The following is an 11899-nucleotide window of genomic DNA, read 5'->3' as shown; positions in this document are numbered from 1 at the left end:
CCCCCGCCCGGCACCTGGAGGACAGGGCCGCCTCGCCCCGCCCCGCCCCGCGCCAGCTCCTCCCACGAGGCTGGCCCCACCCCTCGCCTAGCTCCACCCACGGGGCTAGCCCCGCCCACAGACAGCTCGGCCCCGCCTCGTGCCGAGCCTTCTCCCGTTGCTTGCCCCTCCCCCGCCACCAGCCTCGCCCATGAACAGACTGGCCCCACCCCCAGATAGCCCCGCCCCTGACCCAGCCCACGCGGCTAGCCCCGTCCCAGGACAGCTCTGCTCCGAGCTGGGCCCCGCCCCCGCCCGCACGAGCCACGCCCCGTGCCCGGCTCCGTCCTTGTAGCTAGCCCCGCCCATCCCTATTAGCCCCGCCCTCCAGGCCCCGCCCCCTCCGCGACCAGCCCTATCCAGTAGCTCGCTCGGGCCAGGGTCTGGCGGCCGTCCTGCCCGGGGCCCCCCCCCTCTGGGCTCTCTCGTCCTAGGAAAGTTCTAGGCGGCTGGGGGAAGGGAGTGCAGGGAACGGGATCAGTGCCATGCTGCCACCCTTCAGCCTTAGGTGCGGGGCTCTGAGGACACGCCACAGTGACCCCGACTTGTTTCTGGGGTCCCTGCTGCTGGGGTCCAGTCACATGCTCCTTCACAGGACTCCTCTGGTAACGGCTGGGATAAACGTGGGGGGCAATCGGAGGGTTGCCTTTCGCTTCCCACCCCTTCAGACTTTTGATGACTTCTGGGATTAACATCATTCCCAAGCCTGGTGCAGCCTCCTGTCAAAATGGGCCTCTCAGGAGCCCTGGCTCCCTCCAGTCACAGGTGGCCCCACCGCGAGCCTCAAGCCTCCACATCCTGAGCTTCTGGTACTCTAGAGGCTTCGAGGGGGTCAGTGACGGCCACGGGGCAGACAGATCTGTGATGTGCCACCGCAGAGCCTGTGAGGAGGCCACGGGAGGAGGCGGGCAGGAGCCCTTTCCCCAGGGTAGGGGCTGGGACCTCCGGCACAGAAGTCAGGACTTGTAGGGCCAGGGGCTGACAGGCCTGCAACCCCCTCCCCCTCCACAGCACGCAGTGCATCAAAAGAGGAAAAGAACTGGGTGGGGTCACCGGCAGGGAGGGGCAGGAAGAGAAAAAGTAGATACCTAAGACCTGGAGGAAGGGTGTGAAAGAGAAGAAGCTGAAAAGCAGAAGTTGCAGCTGAGCGGAGAAAGGGGCCCTGTGTGGGGTGAAGGACAGAGATAAATGTGCAGGCCCTGGGGCCCTGGCAGGTGCCTCTTCTTGCGGGAGAGAAAGCCAGGCCTTGGTAGGACAGTGGCTGCCCCAGGTTCCCTTGCCCAGACCCTTGTGTGGTCAGGCCTCTCAATTCCACCCACTCCTGGCACGGTGAAGCGGAGTAGCCGGTGTTCATGCTCTCAGACGCTCGCTCCCCACATGACTTCCTATGCACTTCTACGTGCCAAGTGTGCAGCAGGTGCTGGGGCTTGGGGACATGCAGGCAAGCCTCTTCCACCCAGGAGGGCAGAGCCTGAGCTTGTGACAGGGGTCACAAGCAGGAGTGAGCAATGGGGCTGTGGCCAGGCTCCGGCTCCTGCTGGGTTTAAGGATGGAGGGCTAGGAAAGTGGCTCAGTGGCAGCATGCATTGAAAGGATCTGTCACATCCATGCCAGGGGACCATGCGGAGGCAGGCAGGCACAGGAGAAAGATTATTAGAAGGTTTATTAGAGGAGCCATATTTTTCCTGGAGAGAGAGCACATGGCAGCCTCCGCTCTAGGTAGCAGCAGGGTCTGGGGGTAGGAAGTGAGGTAGATGGGAGCTCAGGTGGGTCTGGGCGGAGAGAGGGAGGGGCCAGCTGCGTGGTGGGAACTCTAATGCAGGAGGAGCTCAGGTCTGGGTGCAGCTGAGGACCCAAGGTGGGCATAATGCTTACATGCATGAAGCCCTGGGTTCCATTCCTCAGTACCACATACACAGAAAAAGCCAGAAGTGGGGCTAGGGTTTAAGTGGTACAGTGCTAGTCTTGAGCAAAAGCTCAGGGACAGTGCCCAGGCCCCGAGTTCAAGCCCCAGGACTGGCAAAAAAAAAAAAAAAAAAAAAAAGAAGGATGGAGAGCTGAAAAAAGGATGGAGGAATGACAGAGGGGCCAGCTTGTTACACCCCAGTAATCTCAAGACAAGAGACGCGGGGCAGGGCCTCACTAGGAAGGGAAGGGAGAAGAATGCAGACCTGTGCCTGCTTCTGTGGATGCAGTCTGGAAGCTTCCACCAGACCCTCTACCCCACAGCTGCCTTCTACCTCGTGAAACCTGGACCATGAGGATGAGTTACCCAGCCCCAAAGTTAAATTAGAAAAATAGCCACTGGTGGCTTCTAAAACATAGGGGAAACTGCAAAACAGAAGCCAATCAAAGTTTACTTCAGAACAGGAACGTGATGCATCTCCCATGTTAGTTCTCACCAGAGTCAGCAGGGGGAAAGCTGGCCTCCCCCACGTGACTACCAAGCACTCCGTAAACTCAGTGAGTTGCTTATGGCCAAATAGAATGATTTCATATGCAGGATTGTAAGCATTATTTTTAAAGGAATGTTCCAAGCCAGGGGCTGTGACTCGTGCCTGTTTTTTTTGTTGTTGTTGGTCATGGGGCTTGAACTCTGGGCCTGGGCGCTATCCCTCAGCTCTTCAGCTCAAGGCGAGTGCTCTACCACTTGAGCTATAGCGCCACTTCCAGTTTTCTGGTGGTTTATTGGAGATAAGAGTTTCATGGACTTTCCTGCCCCGGCTGGCTTTGAACCGAGATCCTCAGATCTCAGCCTCCTGAGTAGCTAGGATGACAGGCGTGAGCCACCAGCGCCCGGCAATGCTATCTTTTTTTTTTTTTTTTGTCAGTTGAGAGGCCTGAACTCTGGGCCTGGGCGCTGCCCCTCCGCTCTTTAGTTCAAGGTGATTGATCTACCTGTGGCTCAAGCCTGCAATCGCAGCTATTCTCCAGGCAGAGGCAGGGAGCATTGTGGCTCAAAGCCCCAGGCAGAAAGTCTCCAGATTTCATCTCAATCAATAGCTGAGTGTGAAGGCCTGTGCCTATCATCCTGCTAGGGTAGAAAGCATAAAAGAGAAAAGCAGAGCGAAGGGGCTCACATCTTTAATTCTAGCTACTCAGGAGGCTGAGACGTGTAAAGCCCTGGTTTGAAGCCAGCCAGGGCCAAGAGGCTCCATCTCCAATTAACTTTCAGAAAACCCAGATGGAGGTGTGGCTCAAGTGGTAGGACCCCAAGGAGCCCTTGCTTAGCAAGCATGAGGCCATGTGTTCAAACTCTAGTCACATGTGCACACGCGCACACACTCACACACATTCTGTAATGGAGTATTGGGTGGTGGACATGGGTGGTAATTTTCATAGGTTGGCTCTGGGCTGGGGCTTCCCAAAGCCAGATATGGAGGTCTCTGCTTGGTAGAGGTGAGAGGAGTGGGAGAGGGATGGGCAGGAGAAGAAGGGGGAGGTGGGGAGGGTGGGAGGAACGGAGCATCATGGCTTCCGGGCCTTAGTCTTGTGACTCCCTGGGCCCACAGCTGTCTGGGTTGTTGAGTTAGCTTGCATATTGCCCAAGCTAGGAACAGCAGATCTCGGAACCTTCTGGCACTCTGTAGCCTCGAGGGAATTCATAGGCTTTGAGCAAGAGGCGCTCCAGTCGTCTCACCCCGGTGTCCGTAAGGGACAGCAATGTCACCAGTGCCCGGGCAGACCCCTACCTGTCCAGACCCCAACAGAGCTGGGACGCAGGTGAGAGGCAGCAGGGACCTCCAGTCCACCAGCAACCCCCACCCCTGGGGCTGCAGGCAGGAGGGACAGACACCATGATTTGACATCACTTTACAGGTGTCTGTGGCTCTTCCGCCCAGAAGCATGGTGGGGGATGCCAGTGGGCATGATGCATGGGCTCGAGACCTTGTGGGCTGTGGGTATGTGAGCTCAGGAAGGAGCTGGCAAGGATCATGGCACCAGAGGAGGGCAGAAGAGAGCAATGAAACGGAAGCTCTGGTCTGGCCCGTGGCTGTTGGAGGCTGGAGAGGAGCAGCAGCCCTTCGTGCCCGGTCACCGGAGGTGCCTCCATGCCACCGTCCAGCCCCAGCCTAGCGGCTACCACTGGTGGCCAGGAAGGACACCGCCTCCGCTGAACCTTCTAATGCCAGGCACATGTAGGAAACGCTGTGCTTTCTGGGAAGGCTCAGCGGGAGGAGGGTGGGGAGCCCCGGGGGTCCGTGACCTCCCCACCGTTGAGAGCTGCCAGCTGCTCAGGCAGGGCGCTGCGGGCGGGCAGCAGTCCAGCTTGGTGAAAGCTGGCTGGCTCGCTGCCGGCCTGGCAGCTTCAAAGTCAACCTTTGTTTGAGACTTCAAAGTGGGTGCCATGGTGTCAGGTGTTGCCCACACAGGCCTGGGCATGCGCCACTGGTATTCTCCCGCAAGCCTCCGCAGGGGGCTGTGGGCCCGTGGGGTCTGGGTGGCCCAAAGGGAGACAGAACCACTAGGGTAGAGTCACAGACATCAAGCAAGTGCCCAAAGTTGCCCATAGGGCCCCAGGGTGCTCGTAGCTCCCTAGGGTGTCCGTAGGACCCCAGGCAGGCTGATCTGACCTCCAGGACACTTGACAACTTCCTTGGGGCAAGAGGGGGCAGAGCAGAAGAGAAAAGAGGAGGCGGCTGAGCCCCCTCAAGGGACCAGTGTTGGCAGTCCAAGAAGGCCCGCTGGGCCTTGGATGCATTTGTTCCCAAGTGGCTGGTCACTTGTATATCCCTCTGAATTCATTCTGTCTGTCCACTTGTCCATCAGTCTATTGTCTGTGAAACTTTTCTCAATCCTCAGGCTGGCAAGGCCAGGGCCAACAGAATTCTAATCTGAGTCACAGGTGCTATTTATTTCCTAGCAGTCACATTAAAACAACAACAACAACAACAACCATCACCACCACCACAACAACACGGGCTGGGAAGGTGGCTCAGGGGTAGAGCACTTGCCTTGCATGCATGAGGCCCTGGGTTGGATTCCTCAGCACCACATAAGCAGAAAAAGCTGGAAGTGGCACTGTGGCTCAAGTGGTAGAGCGCTCGCCTTGAGCTGAAGAGCAGAGGGACAGCGCCCAGGCCCAGAGTTCAGGCTCCACCACCGACAAAAAAGCAAAAAACAAAAACACAAAAGAGCAAGAGAAATCCACTGTGACAACGCCTTTCACTCCACATGATGTGCCAAAGAAGTATTCCAACATATCATCCACATGAAAACAGAGACAGGTCACATGTGACTTTCACACTTAAGGGCATCTGGATCTGGACCAGCGGCTGATGGTAGCCGCCTAGAATATGTGTTCAAGCAGGCACACACTTGCTCAGAGTGGCCATGCGCATGCTTGTCCCCATTAACCAGGGCTTGGTTAGTACCAGGGGTCTGCCTGGAATCTCTGACTCAGCTTGGGCTCTGGTTCCTGCCTTGTCGCATGCTGATGGCAGTCTGCAATGCAGAAAGCACACAACTCACTAAGCACAGAGGTTCTGTCCCAGGCCCTGGTGGCAGCGGCAGCTGGAGCTGTCCCTGTGCGTGCAGTGGAAGGGACAGCCCTCAGGTTCCTGGGGACCCAGCAACGTTACTCAGAGGCTCCTGGGTGTGGGAATTCCTACACACAGAGAGGTAGGCACAGACTGTTCACCACACCATTATGTGCAAAACACTGAACTTGGAACTAAATGTTCTCCAGAAGAATGAACAACCCGTGTGTCACTTAAAGCGGTCCACACAACGGAGAACCACACAGCAGCTAGCACGGGCGGGCTGTCTCCCTCAGGGAAGGACTCAGCAGAGAGAGGGAGAACAGGGTGATGGTGGGTTGAAGGCCACAGATGCCTTGAGACCCTGAGCGATGGCAGCCAGGTCTGTAGCTGTGTGGGGCTGCCCGAAAGATGCCCAGAGGGCAGAGGGGTCTTACCACATTCCCGCTCTTCAAGACTTAAGAAAATGGTTGAAAGGTCATCATCAAGAAATACATGTCAATATCTTTGTAGTTTTCTAAGCTTGAAATGATGATAATGATGATGATGATGATGACAACTTTGGTGCTGGTACTGGAGCTTCAACTCAGGACCTAGCTCTTGCTTGACTTTTCTCCTTAAGATTGGCCTTCTACCCCTTGAGTCACAGTTCCATTTCCTGCTTTTTGCTGTTTAATTAGAAGTAAGAGTCTTATGGACTTTACAGTTGGGGCTGTCTTTGAACGGTGATCCTCAGATCTCAGCCTCCTGGGTAGCTAGGATTATGGGCATGAGCCACCAGCACCCAGCCTATGTTTAAAATGCTTTATAGCAAAAACATGTAGGAATTCTTGAGTGGCCTGGGGAGCTGGTCAGCCCTCTGCAGCTGTGAGCAGGACCAGGCACAGATGCCGCTCAGCAGCAGAATCCCGAACCTTTACCAAGTGCTGGCTTCCTGCGGCACACCAGCAAACCCTCTCAAGTCCCCACAGAGAGAAGGAGAGATCAGACACAGGAAAGGCCACTGGCACCTTGTGTGGAACCACGTAAGTTGCCCAGAGCTACTGGCTGGCTAAGGGCTGGAGTCACGATTCAAACTGAGCCAGCCAGGTTTAGAATCTGTCCCTGTCCCCTGCAGAACATCAATTTCCTTCCTTTTCTGAAGATTCCACTTTATTTCTAAAGTCTGCAGGTGTCAACTCACCCGCCAGCACCTGGTACCCGGGCGGCTGGCCCCTTGAGAGGCCGGGGTAGTTCTCTGCCCGCTGGTAGGCCACAGCCGGCCCATCCAACAAGGACGACACACGTGCGGAAGACAGTGCCACTCTGTGGAGCACACAGGGCAAGCAGCTTACTGAAAGTGGCCACAACCCTGCAGCCAGGAGCCCTTCCTCAATCCTAAGGATTGGCTGGCTAGCACAGTCTGTCCTGGGAGTGACCAGGCTGGACTGCCTGGAGGCTCCTGGGCACCTGGATGAGGAGGGAGGGTGCTAGCTCTGCTTCTGGTGCCCAAGACCCTTGTGGGCATCAGCCATACATACTCCATGAGATGAGGAAATGAATTGTGTAATGTGAATGCCAGCCCCCAGGCCACTATTGGCCAACAGTGATCTTTCTTCCTCCCCGCCATTTAATTCCAGCATCTCATTTAATTCAGTTGGAAGGACTGGCACCGGAGGGGGATGAGGGGTATGGGGACTGGCAGCACACCTGCTGCTTTCCATTCAGGACTTTTGTAATCTTAAAAACACTACCAACAGAGCCAGGTGCCGGGCTAACCCCTGTGATCCTAGCCACTCAGGAAGCTGAGACTGTCATCTCCACTAACCAGCAAAAACCCAAAAGTGGAGCTTCAAGTGGTAGAATGCCAGCCTTGAGTGGAAAAGCTGAGGGCCAGCACTCAGGGCCTGAGTTCGAGCCTCCGCACTGGCATACACACACACAAATGAATCCGACTCCAAGCTGAGCCCCCCTCCTACCTCCGGGACAGGTGATCAGTGGCCGTCTTGGGTCCCAGGGACCACACTCTGGCCGGGGACAGTCGCTCGCTCCTCTGAGGTGGCCATCTGTGTTTCTAGTCCTCCGGGTCTGCTCCTGGCTGATTCTCTCCGGGTTCTGCCCATTTGTTCTAAATGCCTGGCCTCTGCAGAGAAGGGAAATTATCTCTAAGCTCAAGCCCCGTGCCTGCCCTGTGGCTTTCTGAAGCTTTAATCCCTGGCTTCATACCCCCCACTGTCTGCCCAACCAGATCCAGGCAGAGGGCAGAGCCAGCGAGGTGGAGTCACCCAGATGAGGGGAGGAGAAGGCCGCTTCTGGGTGTTGGTCCTGGGCAAGGCAGGTGTGGGCATCTTGGGGACCTCAGGTATCCCTGGGGTCAGCAATCAAAGTTTCCATTTATTTCCATTTCTGGGAGTCAGCTGTGGTGGCCGCACTCCTGAGGTTAGCACGGCATGGCCAAGCTGGGAGTCACACGGGGGTGTCACCGTGACACAGGGCCATCTGGAGACACGTCTGGGGGTGAAGTCGGGGAAGCAGGACTCTTCTTGGAGTCACCCAACTCTGTCCCAGGGCTGGTAAACGCAGGGGGAACTGGGAGGTTCTCAGAGGCCAGAGCTCAGCCTGGAGCTTGCCAGATACCAGGCACTGCCAACCTGTTGAATGCCGACTTCCTGCTGCCTCGCTCCTGGACTTAGGGAGCATCCTGAAGTGCAATTATTCAGATTTACTGACGGCATCCGGAATCTCCTCAGCCAGCACTAAATACAGCCAGCGAAGCCCTTTACAAGGTCAAATGCAGGCTGGGCTGGCACTTGGCACATGGCTCTGAAAGCGGAGGGCCAACGAGAACACGATTCCTGGCCGTTCTGAAACTGGACTAGACCTCGTTATTTCAAAAGGAAAACAACCCTCCAGATTTCTCCACTCCCATTTCAGAATGCTGAGAGAGGGGTAACCTCTGAGAAGAAGAGACCTGGGAACAAAGATGCTGAGATGGGCTGGCCGTGTGCTTCTGAGCAGCAGCAGCAACTTCAGCAGCAGCTGTGTCCACCCAAGGATTTCCCAAGCCGCTAAGCCGTCACATGTCAATTATGGGGGTACGAGGCACCTCCAGGGCTGCCGGAGGCCTGGGTTTCCTCCGCAGCCCCACGGTATGATTGACACTCATGTACCCAAGAGCAGGAAGAAATGGCGGGATGCTTAAGATGCACTGAGCGCTTGTGGATGGAAAGCCAGAGCAATGGCAATTAGTAAACAGAAATCTATTTTTAACCTTTTGCGTCTCATCATTACAATTGTTAAAAATGTCCGTGGGCTATGGAAATGGATGTCCACGGCTGTTTTTCTTGCTTCTGTGGTGCCACAGATGCAGTGTTAAGAAGGAACAGCTTCATGCTCTGGGAAGGGGAGAGGGAAAGAGAGGGGGTGAGAGTGAATGGAGTGCATCGGCTATGTGCGAAGAGACGGCACAGCAGACCTCCTCCCAAAAGTAAGGGTGATGCATGACAAGGAACTGTTTCCAAAGCTCAGACTTCACTTCTGAAAACAATTAAAGATAGGCTGAGAGATGCTATCTAGCAGAAATAATACGTTTCCCAACACATCAGAAAAACAAGCTATTAAATAAGTCAAAAGCCAGAACTGGTAGCTCACGCCTGTAATCTTACCTACTCAGGAGGCTGAGATCTGAGGATTATGGTTCAAAGCCAGCCCAGACAGGAAGGCCATGAGACTTTTATCTTCAGTTAACTATCAAAAAAACCTGGAAGTGGAGCTGTGGCTCAAGCAGTAGAATGTTAGCCTTGAGCAAAATAGCTCAGGGACAGCGCCTAGGTCATGAGTCATGAGTTCAATCTCCACAACCAAAAAAAAAAAAAAAAAAAAAAAAAAAAAAAAAAATATATATATATATATATATATATATATATATATATATATATATATATGAAAGCTAATTATTCAAGGACTTTCTACAGAGAAGGCCTGTGGAGAATTGACTCGGATATTCAAATTGGCCAAGATTTCTATGTGGCTTTCCATCTTAAAACCATCTAATTTCATTAGAATTAGTAAGATCAGCCTCTCCTCAGGGAACACATTTTTTTTGGTCAGTTGTGGGGCTTGAACTCTTGGGCGTTGTCTGATTCATCTCAAAGCTAACACTTGAGCCACAGCGCCACTTCTGGTGTTCTGGTGGTTAATTGGAGATAGAGTCTCATAGAGTTTCCTGCCCAGGCTGGCTTTGAACTGATACTCAGGTCTCAGCCTTCTTAGTGGCTAGAATGACAGGTGTGAGCAACTAGCGCCTGGCCATTTTTTTTTGACAGCTGTGGGGCTTGAACTCAGGCCCTGGGAGTTATACCTGAGCTCTTTTGCTCAAGGCTAGCTCTACCACTTTGAGCCACAGTGCCATTTCCCGTTTTTGAGGGTTTAATTGGAGATGAAGTCTTAGGAGACTTTTCTGGCCAGGCTGATTTAGAGCCACGGTCTTCAGATCTCAGCCTCCTGAGTAGCTGGGATTATGGGCGTGAACCACCAGCACCTGGCAGGGAACACATTTTTGCTCTGTTATTTATGAAGTTGTTGCCTAGTTCCCCACATTTTTGCCCTTGGTTCTTAACAGCAGCTGTGTCTCCACGTGGAGAATGAATTGAAACCATTTTGAACCAGCAGATAAAAATTGCGTGCTGACAATCGTCCGTGCATAAGTACGTGTCCACACTGATCAGCACCCATGTCGGGTTAACTCACTGTCTTCGCCCGTCATTTCCTTATGATGAAAATTTGGAAATCTGTTCAGCTTTTGAAATGAACTGGAAAAGGACATTTTTATATAAATTATAATTTGTCCTTTTGACCTAATAATGGGTGAGACAAAAGTTGCAGCCCACCTGTGTCTGGGACGGGCTCAGTGGTGGGGGCTACCTCAGGTGGCTCCGGGCATTGCTGGCTGTAAAGAGAAACATCACTAAATGCACACGGCGACCCCTCCCCACTCCCACTCAGACTGAGGCATTAAGAACATCTTGATGGGATTTTTCAATATAGAAATCCACTGTGTGGATCCTTCTAGTCTTTTCCACGAAGAGGTGGTCCTCTGGCTATCACACGCTTGCCCTTGGATCCTGGGTGGGGAAGAGGAAGTCTGTTTTCTTTTTTTTTTTTTTTTTTTTTTGGTCCGGTCGTGGGGCCTGAACTCTGGGCCTGGGCTCAAGGCTAGCGCTCTACCACTTGAGCCACAGTACCACTTGAGGAATCGAACCCAGGGCCTCATGGATGCAAGGCAAGCGCTCTACCACTGAGCCACCTTCCCAGCCCCAGGAAGTCTGTTTTCATGAGACACAACAGAGCTCCTGGAGGCCAAGGGGAGAAGCCCCAGATGCACTTACTTCTGTCCTGGCGAGAGGCAGGCTGTCATGTGACTGCGCTGGCTGCACGTGCTGGGCATCTTTGTAATCCCAGCATCAGGGAAGTGGAGGCAGGAAGTTTTTAAGTTGGAGTCCAGCCTGAGCTTCATAGTGAGCTGCCACTGTGTCAAAAATGAATTGGTAGTGGCTCACGCGTATAATCTTGGCTACTCAGGAGGCTGAGATCTGAGGACTGCAGTTCAAAGCCAACCCAGGCAGAAAAGTTGATGAGATGCATCTCCAATTAACCACCAGAATACTGGAATTGGATCTGTGGCTCAAAGTGATGGAGTGCTATTCTTGAGCTAAAGAGCTCAGGGACAGCACCAAGGCAGTTGAGTTCAAGCCCCAGGACCGACAAAACAAAAACCCCCAAAGCATATCACTTGATGAGTTCTTTTTTTTTTTTTTTGCTGGTCATGGGGCCTGAACTCTGGGCCTGGGTGCTGTCCCTCAGCTCTTCAGCTCAAGGCTAGCGCTCTACCACTTGAGCCACAGCACCACTTCCAGCTTTTTTCTTTTTGCTTATGTGGTGCTGAGGAATCGAACCCAGGGCCTCATGCATGCAAGGCAAGCGCTCTATCACTGAGCCACCTTCCCAGCCCCTTGATGAATTCTATATCACAAACCAATTGCTACAAATTCCTCCATGCAATCAAAGAAAAGGTAATGTACGGCTTGGGAATGTAGCTTATTGGTAGAGTGCTTGCCTAGCATGCCTGAAGCCCTGGGTTCAATTCCTCAGTACCACATAAACAGAAAAAAGCCAGAAGTGGCACTATAGCTCAAGTGGTAGAGTGCTAGCCTTGAGCAAAAGAAGCTCAGGGACAGCACCCAGGCCGAGTTAAAGCCCCATGACTGACAAAAAAAAATGTTAGAATGGGTTTGTGACTTTGACTAAGTATCACTATCCCACAATACTGTAAAATTTATGAAATTTATGTAATCACTTAATCACAATAAAAAATTGATATTAAAAAAATTCATACGGGGGGC

Source organism: Dipodomys merriami, unplaced genomic scaffold, assembly GCF_024711535.1.
Source record: "Dipodomys merriami isolate MVZ:Mamm:240054 unplaced genomic scaffold, mDipMer1.0.p SCAF_120, whole genome shotgun sequence".
Taxonomy (NCBI): domain Eukaryota; kingdom Metazoa; phylum Chordata; class Mammalia; order Rodentia; family Heteromyidae; genus Dipodomys; species Dipodomys merriami.
Note: the sequence above shows the minus strand (reverse complement) of the source record.